Genomic DNA, 13,401 nt, shown 5'->3' on the forward strand with positions numbered 1-13,401 from the left:
TCGAACCTCTAGAATTAATTCATACTGATGTATGTGATCTTAAATTTGTTCAAACTAGAGGAGGCAAAAAGTATTTCATAACATTTATCGTTGATTGCACAAGATATTGTTATGTATATTTACTTAGAAATAAAGATGAAGCTTTGGAAATGTTTAAACTCTACAAAACTGAAATTAAAAATCAACTTGGTAAAACCATTAAAATGGTTAGAAGTGATAGGCTTACCACAGAACTTATGGGGGGAAGCAATACTGTCTGCTAATTATGTTCTTAACAGAATACCCCACAAGAAAACCAACAGCACTCCTTATGAATTGTGGAAAGGTCGACCACCTTCCTACAAATACTTAAAAGTGTGGGGGTGTTTGGCAAAAGTTGAAGTTCCTATTCCTAAAAAGACAAAGATAGGACCAAAAACAGTGGATTGTGTGTTTATTGGTTATGCTCAGAATAGTAGTGCATATTGGTTTCTGACTTATAAATCAGAAATACCTGATATAAATGTGAACACTATTATAGACTCAAGGAATGCTGTGTTTTTTGAACATGTCTTTCTTTACAAGAAAGGATAGGCATTAAGTTCACAGAAAAGAGCTTATGATTGTACACAAAGTCAAGAGACTAATGACAATCAAACACAAGATATTAGTAATGGTTTCGACTAGCAGGATTTAACTGATGATGAACCAAGCTGAAGTAAGAGAGCAAGAGCATCAAAATCCTTTGGTTCAGATTTTTTGACATACCTATTAGAAAATGAACCTCAAAGCTTTAAGGAAGTAATGACAAGTCTTGAAGCACCTTTGTGGAAAGAGGCTGTTAATAATGAAATTGAATCCATTATGCAAAATCATACTTCGGAATTGGTGGATCTTCCACCCGGTTCTAAACCTCTTGGATATAAATGGATATTCAAGAGAAAAATGAAAGCAGATGGTTCAATAGACAAGTATAAAGCAAGACTTGTGGTAAAAGGTTACAGACAAAAAGGTCTAGACTATTTTGACACATATTCCCCTGTGACAAGAGTAACATCCATCCGCATGCTTATTGCTATAACAGCGTTGTACAATTTAGAAATACATCAAATGGATGTTAAGACAGCTTTCTTAAATGGTGATCTACATGAAGAGATCTATATAGAGCAACCTGAAGGGGTTGTAGTGCCAGGGCAAGAAAAAAATGTTTGTCGGCTTGTAGAATCTCTTTATGGATTAAAACAAGCTCCTAAGCAATGACATGAAAAATTTGATCATGCTATGCTTACTAATGGGATTAAGATAAACGAATGTGACAAGTGCATCTATGTTAAAAACACTGACCAAGGATATGTCATAGTTTGTCTTTATGTGGATGACATGCTTATCATTAGAAGCAGTCAAAACATGATCAAATCAACTAAGCAAATGCTGAATAGAAGATTTGATATGAAAGATATGGGGGTCGCAGATGTTATATTAGGAATGAAAATTACTAAAACATTTGACGGATATGCATTATCTCAATCACATTATATTGAGAAAATTCTTGGTAAATTTATCAAGGATGATATAAATGTAGCTAGAACACCTGTAGACATCAGTCTTTATTTATCAAAAAATAAAGGTGATGCGGTGTCTCAGCTAAAATACTCTCAAAGCATTGGAAGCTTAATGTATCTAATGAATTGTACTCGTCCTGATATAGCTTATGTTGTCAGTAAATTGAGTAGGTACACTAATAACCCTAGAAAAGACCATTGGAAAGCGATCATTCGGGTTCTTAAATATCTAAGGTGTACCCGTGATCATGGTTTAAACTTTACTCGATATCCAACAGTACTAGAAGGTTATTATGATGCCAATTGGATATCAGATACTAAAGATTCAAAATCCACTAGTAGATATGTCTTTACTCTGGGAGGCGTTGCTATTTCTTGGAAATCCATGAAACAAACATGCATCGCACGATCCACAATGGAATCTGAGTTCATTGCTTTAGACAAAATAGGAGAAGAAGCAGAATGGCTTTGCCACTTCTTAGAAGATATTTCAATGTGGCCAAAACCTGTGCCAGCTATTTGCATTCATTGTAATAGTCAATCTGCAATAGGCAGGGCACAAAATCATATGTATAATGGTAAGGCACAACATATCCGTCATCGACATAGTACCGTAAGGCAACTGCTCTCAAATGGAATAATCTCAATAGATTATATAAAATCTAAAGAGAATATTGCGGATCCGTTAACAAAAGATTTGATAAAAGAGCAAGTGTATAGTTCATCAAAGGGGATGAGATTAAAGCCTAACATAAGAGTCATCATAATGGTAACCCTACTTAGATGACCCAAGAACTAAGTTTAAAGGGACAACTAAGTTATGTGTGGCTCGCCAGAAATCAGCAAGGGTTTTAAAATTCCTTACCCATTCCTATGGTGAGAGTGATATCTACAACATATATTACATGCAAGGGTCTAAGGATAAGCTTTGTTTTTAATGATTATTTATATCTTGATTTAAGCATAAAAATCAAGACGAGTATAAGGAGATACTCATAATAAGAATCACCTATATGAGTGTCGAACTAGGGCCGATTCTATGAGAATAAAGAGGCTAAATTCTCTAGAAGCACTCATGAAAACCAAGAGCGTTAAAGGCCAAAATGAACACAACCGTGAGAACCACGATGTGTCAAAAGATATTTTGTGTCAAATCTATTGTCTTGGCTTACACAAACGGCTGAACAATTCAAGGCACCACGTCCATTGGTTAGCTAGTATGTCCGATAGATTATCACTATGGAAGGTTCAAGACCAAAAGCTACCTATCATGATGCAAGATATTTTCGATTTATACTATTTCGATAAATTTTGCATATTGTTGCATTTCCGTTGTCATCAAATTCCATTCATGTGGGGGATTGTCAGAAATGATATTGGAAGTTTTGGGAAGAAAAAAAATAGGACTTTTCCTCAACTTTGGTCTAATTTTTAGGTGGGACCCATGCGCCAAATTTGGCGGGTCTAAGTGGTAATGCGTTCTATGCCGCGTTGTGATTCACGTAGTATATTTGGTTGCTCAAAACCATTATCAAGTGAATGGGAAATTGAAGCCAAAGAGAGCTCCATGGTGTAGACGCGCCCGCGGAAGGACCTTCGCTACAGTTCGGACTCGCGATTTTGTTGTCGCGGTTCTTAATCTGAACCAAAGAGTCCAAATCTGGCAAATCGTTTTGAGAAACAGATTTTTGAAAAAGTAGTGCCAAACATGGACTGCTTTGCCAGATACAGAGTCGCCACCTAAATATTTTTTAAATGGGGAAATTTAGGAAACCCTGACTCGGTGCCGAAGGCCACATGTCCGTCATCACCGGAGTTGTCTCGGCTCGGGAGCTTGGGTACGATCGGGGAAGGTCAGCTATGAGCACCCCCTTTCGCCCGGTCCGAAGACCGGCCTCTACTAACCATGATATCCGATTTTGAAAACGTTATGTGTTCTTATTCCATTTATTAGCCTAGAATTACTATGTTATGCGCGCAGCAAACAAGTATAGACTAGATTGCCTAATTTGGAAAGAAACATTGCATATCCGTTTGTTTTGAAAATGCTTTGGAATTTGCTACTCGCAAGTAGGCTAAAACACGAATTTCAATGAGTTTTTCCAACTCAAACAATCCAACCTCCACCCACAGGCATTCAAACAGTTTAAACCATTTAGCCGCATGGCAGGCACACTGTCATGGCAACACTCACACGCATGCAGGATGCTAAAGCGTAAATACTTACATCGTACTCCGTGCCAAAACAGTAAACTAGTTAGCAAACATGCGTGTCCTAGTTCATGTTAAATTGCCTAATGCAACACATACAGGATGCAATTAGATAGGCTCGGCTAATCTAAGCATGGCATATGAAATGCGATCAACTATCACATATTCAATTTTCTTGAATTAAAGTACAAATGCAGTTAGCGTGATGTACCGAGCCTAATGCATGCAATACAAATGGATGCACACATGCATAGCATAAGGTATGCTAATTTTAAAGATGCCCTAATCTACCATCATAAGCAGGTAAATAAAAGGGAAGAAAGAAGTGGGGATTGGAAGACATACACACCACCCACACACACTTATTACAGATTTGCCCTCACTCGGAGGGACCAAATAAATATTACAAATTAATTAACTACGCAAGCTAATTAAATATTACAAATTGCCTAATCAACTAAGCAAATTAACTAAAACTAAGAAAGCAGGAAAATTGCCTCGGGAAACGCGCCGCCATGCATAGGCTGCCTCTGTTTTCCCTTCTTTCACTCCTCTGGAGGTTGCCAAAACCTCAGGACTGCTTCCTTGGATGCTGGGAGACATCACCGGCTGCATGGAATTGCCACCGGCAGTGTGGTGTGGCCACCGGCACAAAACAAAGCTATCGACAGGGAAATTATTGTCGGTCGGCACCTTACACTGCCGGTCGGCAGAGTGTTCTTGCAAAATCTGCAAATGACAGCAACAGAGGGCAAGACAAAGCATGGCAGCACAATTCAAGACATATATGCACCAACCATGTCCCTTATCATGATAATGACTCAAAGGGGCATGTGCCTCGATTCTCGGACCACCAATCACGCATTTCCATGCATGATTGCCCAAGGAATCAAGTATGCAACTTTGATTTCAAATGCATGCAAACCAAATCAAACCAAACAAGGCCCAATTCCTATCACTAAGTCAAGGAACAAAGCATGCATGCAAAATGCAATGCAACCTAGGCATGCAAGCTAAGGATGCAACATGGCATGGCGATACACTTATGCAAGCATGCAAGCAAACATGAGGCAATGCTAGCCAATGAAAAGGTGGGCTTAGGCATGGTTTAGGCAGCTCCAATAAGGCCTAAACAAGGGCCAAAGTACTACAATGAGGGACCAAATACACATGCACACATACATATGTTGAAAGGCTAACACTTAAGCACAAATTGAACAACCCTCAAACACATTTGAAAGGGGGAATCATGGACTAATTAGCATGCAACATAAGCATTGAAATCATGCTAAAACATGGTGCCAAACCAAGCAATAAATCAAGCCAAGCATGCAACAAATGGCCCAAATGCTCAAAGCAAACCAATAGAGTATTGAACTACACTTAGCAAGACCAAATATGGCATGAACTCATTGACGAAAAACAGAGTTTTGGGACATTAATACAAGGCCTAAGGACCACTTAGATGGCATCCAAATGACTCAAAAACAAAGGCATGCATAAACACCAAAACATGGAGCATTGCTACACAAGCTTATGAGGCATTAAAGATGCATCCAAGGTAAACATATAGGCATGCAAATAGGACTGAAATGACATGGTGGATGATCCCAAATCACCAAATCAATGCAAAGATGTCATGCTATACATTCATATGCTCAAGGCCAACAAGCCCAAATACAAAGGAGCTATACCAAGCATGCCAAAATCAACCCAAACACTTATGGACAGACCTAAAACATGTCAAGATAAGCACAAAATCTTCACAAATGTAAGCCTAAAACATGCTAGAAACAAAGGCACACAACCTAAGACATGTTAAGGCATAACAAGGCATTACATGGCAACTATGCTAAGCATGCATGGAGTACCAAAACCAAGTAAAAACAGAGGCATAACATGACATATTAAGCATAAAAAGCAGCCAAGTCATGGTCAATACACCCTCAAACATAATGCTCTCTCAAGAGGCCAAAACATGCCCTTTTCAAGGACAACAAGGAGAGGGGGTGGCCCTCTCCTTCTTGGGACTTCAAGGCATCACCTTCACCACTGAAATCCCTCAAGATTTCAGTGGTGAAGAGACCCCAACACCAAAATCCCGGAGTTCACACAAAAGGGCACAAAACGAGGCCTTTCAAGGCCTAAGGGTATTCAAACTTACCCAAACCACAAAAAACTCTTAACAAACAACCAAGAGGGCTTAAAAACAGAACTTTTTTGTATTATACACTAAGCTCAAAAACGAATTTAAGATAGGTAGAAATACAATGCAAAAATGGGGTAAAAAGGGGTGAGATTCTTACCCTTGAAGCCTTCTTCAACAATGATGCTCCAATGGCCTTCCTTAGCTTGAATCCAACACCAAAACTTCAAAATCAGTCCCTTAGAACCTCAGTTCCAAGAGGAAGGTGAAACACTAGGTGCTTGTGTGCAATAGTATGAACTAAAACACACACAAGAGCACAAAAGAGAGGGAAAGAGAGATATGATGTGTATCTAACCCTAACCCTAGAACTCAAACCCTAACAATGGCTGTCTAAGCTCTCAAAATATCTTAAGTGTCTAACCCCTTAAGCCAAGAGACCAACCTCTCTCTATATAGAAGCTTTTTGTCTTGTATAGCTTACAAGACAAGCTTCCAAGGGAGAGATCCCTCCATACATGGAGGGGAGCCAAAAGCAAGACAGCTGTCTTAAAATATCTGCAAAAGCAGATGCACAGTAGTCGGCCGGAAAAAAATGCCATCTTGGCCAAAAAGAGTGCCGGCCGGCACTAAAAAGTGTTGACCGGCAACAAGTAGTGCCGGCCGGCGCAGCAAAAACCAGCCGGTGGCCTCTAGCCACTGCCGGTGGTGGGTGGGGATGGTCTACAAGCCCTACCCTGCCTCCCCAAGGCAAAACACAAGTGTTTGGTGTAAAGCCAGACACTAAACAGTCAAGTTCGGAGATCCTGAGGCAAGGCGCGCGAGCTGAGACCTCCGGGAACTCCAAACGAACACAAACATGGATGATCACTGAGTGTTCAAACGGTGACGTCCAAGTCTTGAGGACGGTCAAAAATGGGGTGTCTACACATGGAAATGGTGTTTTTGGTGAAATTTCCTAAATGTTTGGTTTAAGGCTTGTCCCACATTGATTTGGTGGGCATACTTTGAGTGGGTTTATAAGCCATGAGTTTGGAACTTGGGGTAGGCCCCAAGGGGCACCCAAGTTTTGTAGAGAGGAAAGTTATGGGCAAAGTGGGCTAGACCCATTGGATCCAAAATAAACACACGCGTGCGCCGCCGCAGTCCATCCGTCCGGCCGAGCGACCTGGGCTGGGCTTGGGCGCGGGTGCATGATGTGTGGTTGGGTTGGGATTGTCCGGCCCAATACCTATCATTTTGGGCCAAAAACATTTGAATTTTATCTTTCTAAAATTAAATTCTAATTTTTTGGAATTTGAATTTCGAAAATTGAATTCAAAATGGGCTTCGATTTTTTCCCAACCGAACAGATGAATATCTGTTTGAATTTAAACCAAACAAATTCATATCTGTTTAACTTTAAACCCAACAGCCACATTACCTATTCATTCAAACCAAACAGGTTTTGCACCTGTTCATTCAAATCTGTACAGCCACGAAATCATCTATACATAAGACAAGTCCTTCATTTGGTTTTTTACTCCAATTTTCGTTCTTCTCTGCTGCCTTTCATCCCTGCATTTTGCTACATTAATTCCATTAATTTTCTATGAGAAAGAGTGTATACAATGAATGTGTTCGTTGTATGAAAAATCTGTAGTACTGCAATTTTTCATTGTTGATCATTTTATCCTAGGAGATAGACGTTCACAATCCAAAAGCACCGTGGAGAAGACGAATCTGTCTTAAGGACACAGTGCTAAACACTGGACTTGATCAGAATATTTGTTCAACAAATTAATTTGGTAAGTATTTAATTTACTTTTCTGTTTTATTATTTTTTCTATTTCAGATTTTGATTTTGTTTTTGTAACAAAATAAAAATCTGTTTTATTTATTTTATTTTATTTTCTGGTTTGATTTTTGTAATCAAACATACTCTCTCCTTTCTTTTATTTCTTCTGTATTCCATTTGTTGTTAAGTACACAAACAAAATTTATATTTTTAAATACAGTGAAGATTGTCCAATAATTTTCTCTGCACAATAGAGGAGATGTATCAGTCTGACCTTTTGAAATTTTCCCTGGTAAGTATCTCGAGGTTATAGACGTGCTGGACATTTTTGGGGAATTTTTATCTAGCTCTTGATTCTGTGCTGCATATCTGCGAATGGCATTCAAAGAAGGATTTATCACTCCATTTTGCACAGAACCAAGCTTTGTATCTCCATTCTCTAGTAAAATTTTTGTAGTTTGAAGTTTATCCAGCCTTTTTCTGTTTGTCACCCCACTGATATTAGGCAAAGCACTCTGCGCTCCAAAATGAAACAGGAAATCTCCACCTACCATCGACATCATAGCTTTGTCCTGCCAAAGCAAATAAGCTTTACTTGATTGAAATACTGACTTCTCAAGGTAATACTCATAACATAGAACTAAATAAATTGGAAGAAAATAAAACTACCTCATCAAAGAACCCAATCTTTGGTGATGGCATTTGGAGACCCGAAGGTTTGAAATTTCTGGTTGATTTTGCAGGATCATTAGCAGTTCCCCTAACTACTTCAAGACATAGATTTGGAAACCTTATTTGATGATTTTCTTGATCATCAAAACATTCATCATGTGGGCAACTCTGAAAATTTAATGCTTGGGTAGCATCATTTCTTAAACAAGCTTCTTTGGAAGTATTGGTATGAAAACTGACCTCTAAACAGTTGGAGCTTTGGTTGGCAGTTGATGATGATTTTGAGGACCATCCATCAATAGAGCTAGCAAGTGATTCATAAGAATGGTTTGACATGGACAATGAAGGGTGGACAAACCAGGATTTTCCAACACAATTTTGTCTCCTAGTGAGCACCTGAGAGGAGTCTTGGAGGTTAAACTAGAGGCAGCAAGTCTACTTTTCCTGGAAACTGTTCGTTCTCAAGTTTGAAGAAGATTTTAATGATGAAACACTACCGGATAGAGAACAAAAAGCTGATGAATCATTACTGGTGGTGATAGAAACTAAAGAAGATGATTCAAGGGATGTTGTAGAGCTAACGGAACATGAGTTCTCCAATCCAGAGTTTTTGGATACTATCAAACCTTCCCCTGTAACAGTCCATTCATTTTGATGGAAATTCCATTAGAAGTGGAAGAAAGGAACTTTTAAATTTTATGATGGTTCTTACCAGATCCAAGGGTTGTAACTTTGTTTCCCATTTTGACATGGTCCGCACCTAAGATCTTTTTTCTTTGTCCTGCTGACACCATGCTCATCCTGCTCAATATCTTGGGTGACTTATGAGAAAACGAATTAGATTCACCATTTTTTTTCAGCATCCTGTATTGATCAAATTAATTTGAGTCAGTTAATTCATATCCTAAAGTTACAATTTCATTTCCTTACACAATCTTGTGTCTGCATATCCAACATGTTAGACTACCAAATGTTGGACAAACTTGTAACTTGTAAGTAATAAATAATAATGTAGCCTTTCAATTTGAGCAATCGAGATGATGAACACTTATGCATACTAAATACTAAAAGGAACCATATTATCTCATTGTCTTCGATTTATACATGCCTGGACAAACTTGTAACTTGTAAGTTATAAATAATAATGCAACCTTTCAATTTGAGCAATCGAGATGATGAACACTTATGCATACTAAATACTAAAAGGAACTATATAATCTCATTTTCTGCGATTTATATATGCCTGGACGATTTGTGGATGGATAACCTCATACGTAATGAGTTGAATCGAATTGAATTTATACTTTAATCTTAGTTGGGGATTTATTTTAAACTATTAAACTCCATTCATTTTGGACCCAATTAATTGAATCATGACCTCGTTAGTAACCGTGTAATATTGTTGTAGTTTTATTATTATTATTTGATTACCATAAAAGAGTTGTGAATATTTATGGTGTGTACCATTAAACCAAATATATTTTGTAGTGAGAAAATATTATATTTACTTTTGTCATTAAAGATGTTGAAATGTATTTTTAATTGATATATATATATATAGGTGTATATATATATGGTTAGATATTTTTTTAGTTAAAAACAAAACAGCAAAAAAGAAAATATCTATAAATAGTAACCTAATAGATTTTTTTTTCTTCATACTTTTGGGAGTTCTTGCCGAGAGGAAAGAAAAAAGGGGTTCGAAGTTGGTTTTTCTTGGGTTTGATCTAGTGTAAGTCATTTTTGACTCCTAGTGCTTTGGATCAAAACGTAGAGGGCGAAAAATGCATCGTTTGGCTCCGAATAGATTTAATTTCTGTTGCCAAAAAAATTTGAAAGCTTCTTGGCTTGAGGTAGGGATTTTTCCTACACTTTTTTATGCACTTTTTCTTGATTATATGGAGCTTAGAGTTGTATATAATTTAATTAGAATTTTTGAAAAAATTGTGATTTATTTGCTCAAAAGAGAAATTTTGAGAAGAATGAAAAGTTGATTCCCAAATTGTGAAAGTGTAAACTTGGAATATGTTTGTAAGGTCATGAAAGAGCTATATTTTAAATTTGAACAAAAACGGACTCCGACTCGATCGGTTTTGAAATTTTTACCGGTTTGCGACCAAAAGAGCATTTTTAAAGAAAACAAATGAATTATGTTTAACTTTTGGGGATTTTGATCAAAATAGGATGCCATAGTTGAATAATTCTTGGAAATTGAGTTTGGAAAGAAAATGATGTTTTCTTGGACATTAACGGTATTATTTTGCTTAATGTATCTGTTGGAATAAAATCGTTACGGTTAGAAATGGACCTTGAGAGGTTACCGGACGTGATTGTGATATGAAAACTAGTGTAGTTGTTCATATTTGATGAGATGTGGAATAGATTGTATTTATCAAAATTTTTAGAATTTAATTGTTTAAATATCTGTTTAGGAATATCTGTTTTGGGCTATCAGTGGAGGATAACCATGATTGTTGTAGAAATGCATGAGACTTAGGTAAATTGAACCACATTCCTTATTTGTTGCATTGTACATTACATTACATTCATTTCATTAGAAATGTATCTGTTTTTGGAAAATGAGTGGATATGTATCTGTTTGCAAAAAAATGAATACTTGGTGGATCTGGGTAGGGGGTGTAGAACCGCATGGTTAGGTGTCGAGCCTTCCAGTTTACTGGTAAAAATGACAGTGGTAGTGCGTTAGGGCCTACTTGCAGACACTCACCTAGAGATTCACAGAGCTTGTATTCATGTAACAGATATGGTTCAAAATAGAAATGGTTTTATATCTGTCATTGCATCTCAGCACTGCATGCTTTATAAAAAGAGAGATAAACAGTTTTATCATGAGCATGGCATGAGTATACTCCTCTTTAGTCTTGTCATGGTCCATATGTTGTGTAATATATCTCTACTGAGCTGTGGCTCACCCTATAAGGAAAACCATTTCAGGTACATGTGCTATGCCTCCGCCAAGGCACTGACTTGGGAGGACTCGAAGCTAAGGCTTCATTTTGGTTTTATGGTTATTTATTGAATGTAAGCCCAATGCTGTATTTGCGTCGAGTTGAAACTCCATTTTGTGTAACTGAGAAGTTTTTGGATAAATTTATAAGTCTGTAGGGAACTTATTATCTGTTTGGCTTCCATTTCATACTTGTTGTAAAATGCATGCTTGGGATTGGAACTGGGGCATTGAGATGTGAACAGCATGTATTTGGCATTTGGGATCTATACTATATATATAATCAAATGTAGTGGTTTTGTCAAAAATCTGTAAATATTCATTCCTAAATTCTCATAATTTTAAAATCATCTCTTTCCTACGTGGCAACCCTTTTTTATTGTCTTTCGTGTTTTCTATTTTCCTCCATTTTCTATTTGTTTGATTAATTAAAATGAAAATTAATTTCATGGCTTATGGATAAATATTTGAATTTCAAAATTCCTCCATATAGATAAACATATAAAAACTGATAAATAATTTATGAAAATTAATTTCATGGTATACAGATAAAGATAAAAATTAAATACTTAATTTCATAACTTATAGATAATTTAAAATTTCTTCCCATAAATAAGCATATAAAAATTGATAAATAATTTATAAAAATTAATTTCATGGCCTACTGATAAAAATAAAGGTTAAAAAATTGATTTAAAAAAAAATTACTCATGTTTTTTGCCCTTCACTTTGTACTTTAATTAATTTCATTATAAATAAACATATAAAAAAATCATAAATAATTTATGGAAATTTATTTCATGACATTTAGATAAAGATAAAAATTTTAAAAATTATTTGAAAAATAACAATTTCATGACTTATAGATAAATAAACATATAAGAATTGATAAATAATTTATAAAAATTAATTCCATGGTCTACAGATAAAGATAAAGATTAACTAATTGATTTACAAAAAAAACTTAAAATAATAAAATTTAGATAAATATATGATTTTTTAATCCATATCTATCAAAAACATATCTATCTAAATCTTTATTTTGGTTTACTTATATTTTTTTTCTCCTTTTATCACATATTATCTTTTTTTATTTTGAATTTTTTATCTTGTGAAATACTCTTATCTATAACTTCTTATCTCCTCTTAACCTAATCCTCATAATTTTTATTATTTGTTATTATCTACCAAGTGATAAAGATATCTATCTATACTATATATATAATCAAATGTAGTGGTTTTGTCAAAAATCTGTAAATATTCATTCCTAAATTCTCATAATTTTAAAATCATCTCTTTCCTACGTGGCAACCCTTTTTTATTGTCTTTCGTGTTTTCTATTTTCCTCCATTTTCTATTTGTTTGATTAATTAAAATGAAAATTAATTTCATGGCTTATGGATAAATATTTGAATTTCAAAATTCCTCCATATAGATAAACATATAAAAACTGATAAATAATTTATGAAAATTAATTTCATGGTATACAGATAAAGTTAAAAATTAAATACTTAATTTCATAACTTATAGATAATTTAAAATTTCTTCCCATAAATAAGCATATAAAAATTGATAAATAATTTATAAAAATTAATTTCATGGCCTACTGATAAAAATAAAGGTTAAAAAATTGATTTAAAAAAAATTACTCATGTTTTTTGCCCTTCACTTTGTACTTTAATTAATTTCATTATAAATAAACATATAAAAAATCATAAATAATTTATGGAAATTTATTTCATGACATTTAGATAAAGATAAAAATTTTAAAAATTATTTGAAAAATAATAATTTCATGACTTATAGATAAATAAACATATATGAATTGATAAATAATTTATAAAAATTAATTCCATGGTCTACAGATAATGATAAAGATTAACTAATTGATTTACAAAAAAAAAAATTAAAATAATAAAATTTAGATAAATATATGATTTGTTAATCCATATCTATCAAAAACATTTCTATCTAAATCTTTATTTTGGTTTACTTATATTTTTTTTCTCCTTTTATCACATATTACCTTTTTTTATTTTGAATTTTTTATCTTGTGAAATACTCTTATCTATAACTTCTTATCTCC

Source organism: Camellia sinensis, chromosome 8 (assembly GCF_055761805.1).
Source record: "Camellia sinensis isolate YWXY chromosome 8, ASM5576180v1, whole genome shotgun sequence".
NCBI classification, from domain to species: Eukaryota; Viridiplantae; Streptophyta; class Magnoliopsida; order Ericales; family Theaceae; genus Camellia; species Camellia sinensis.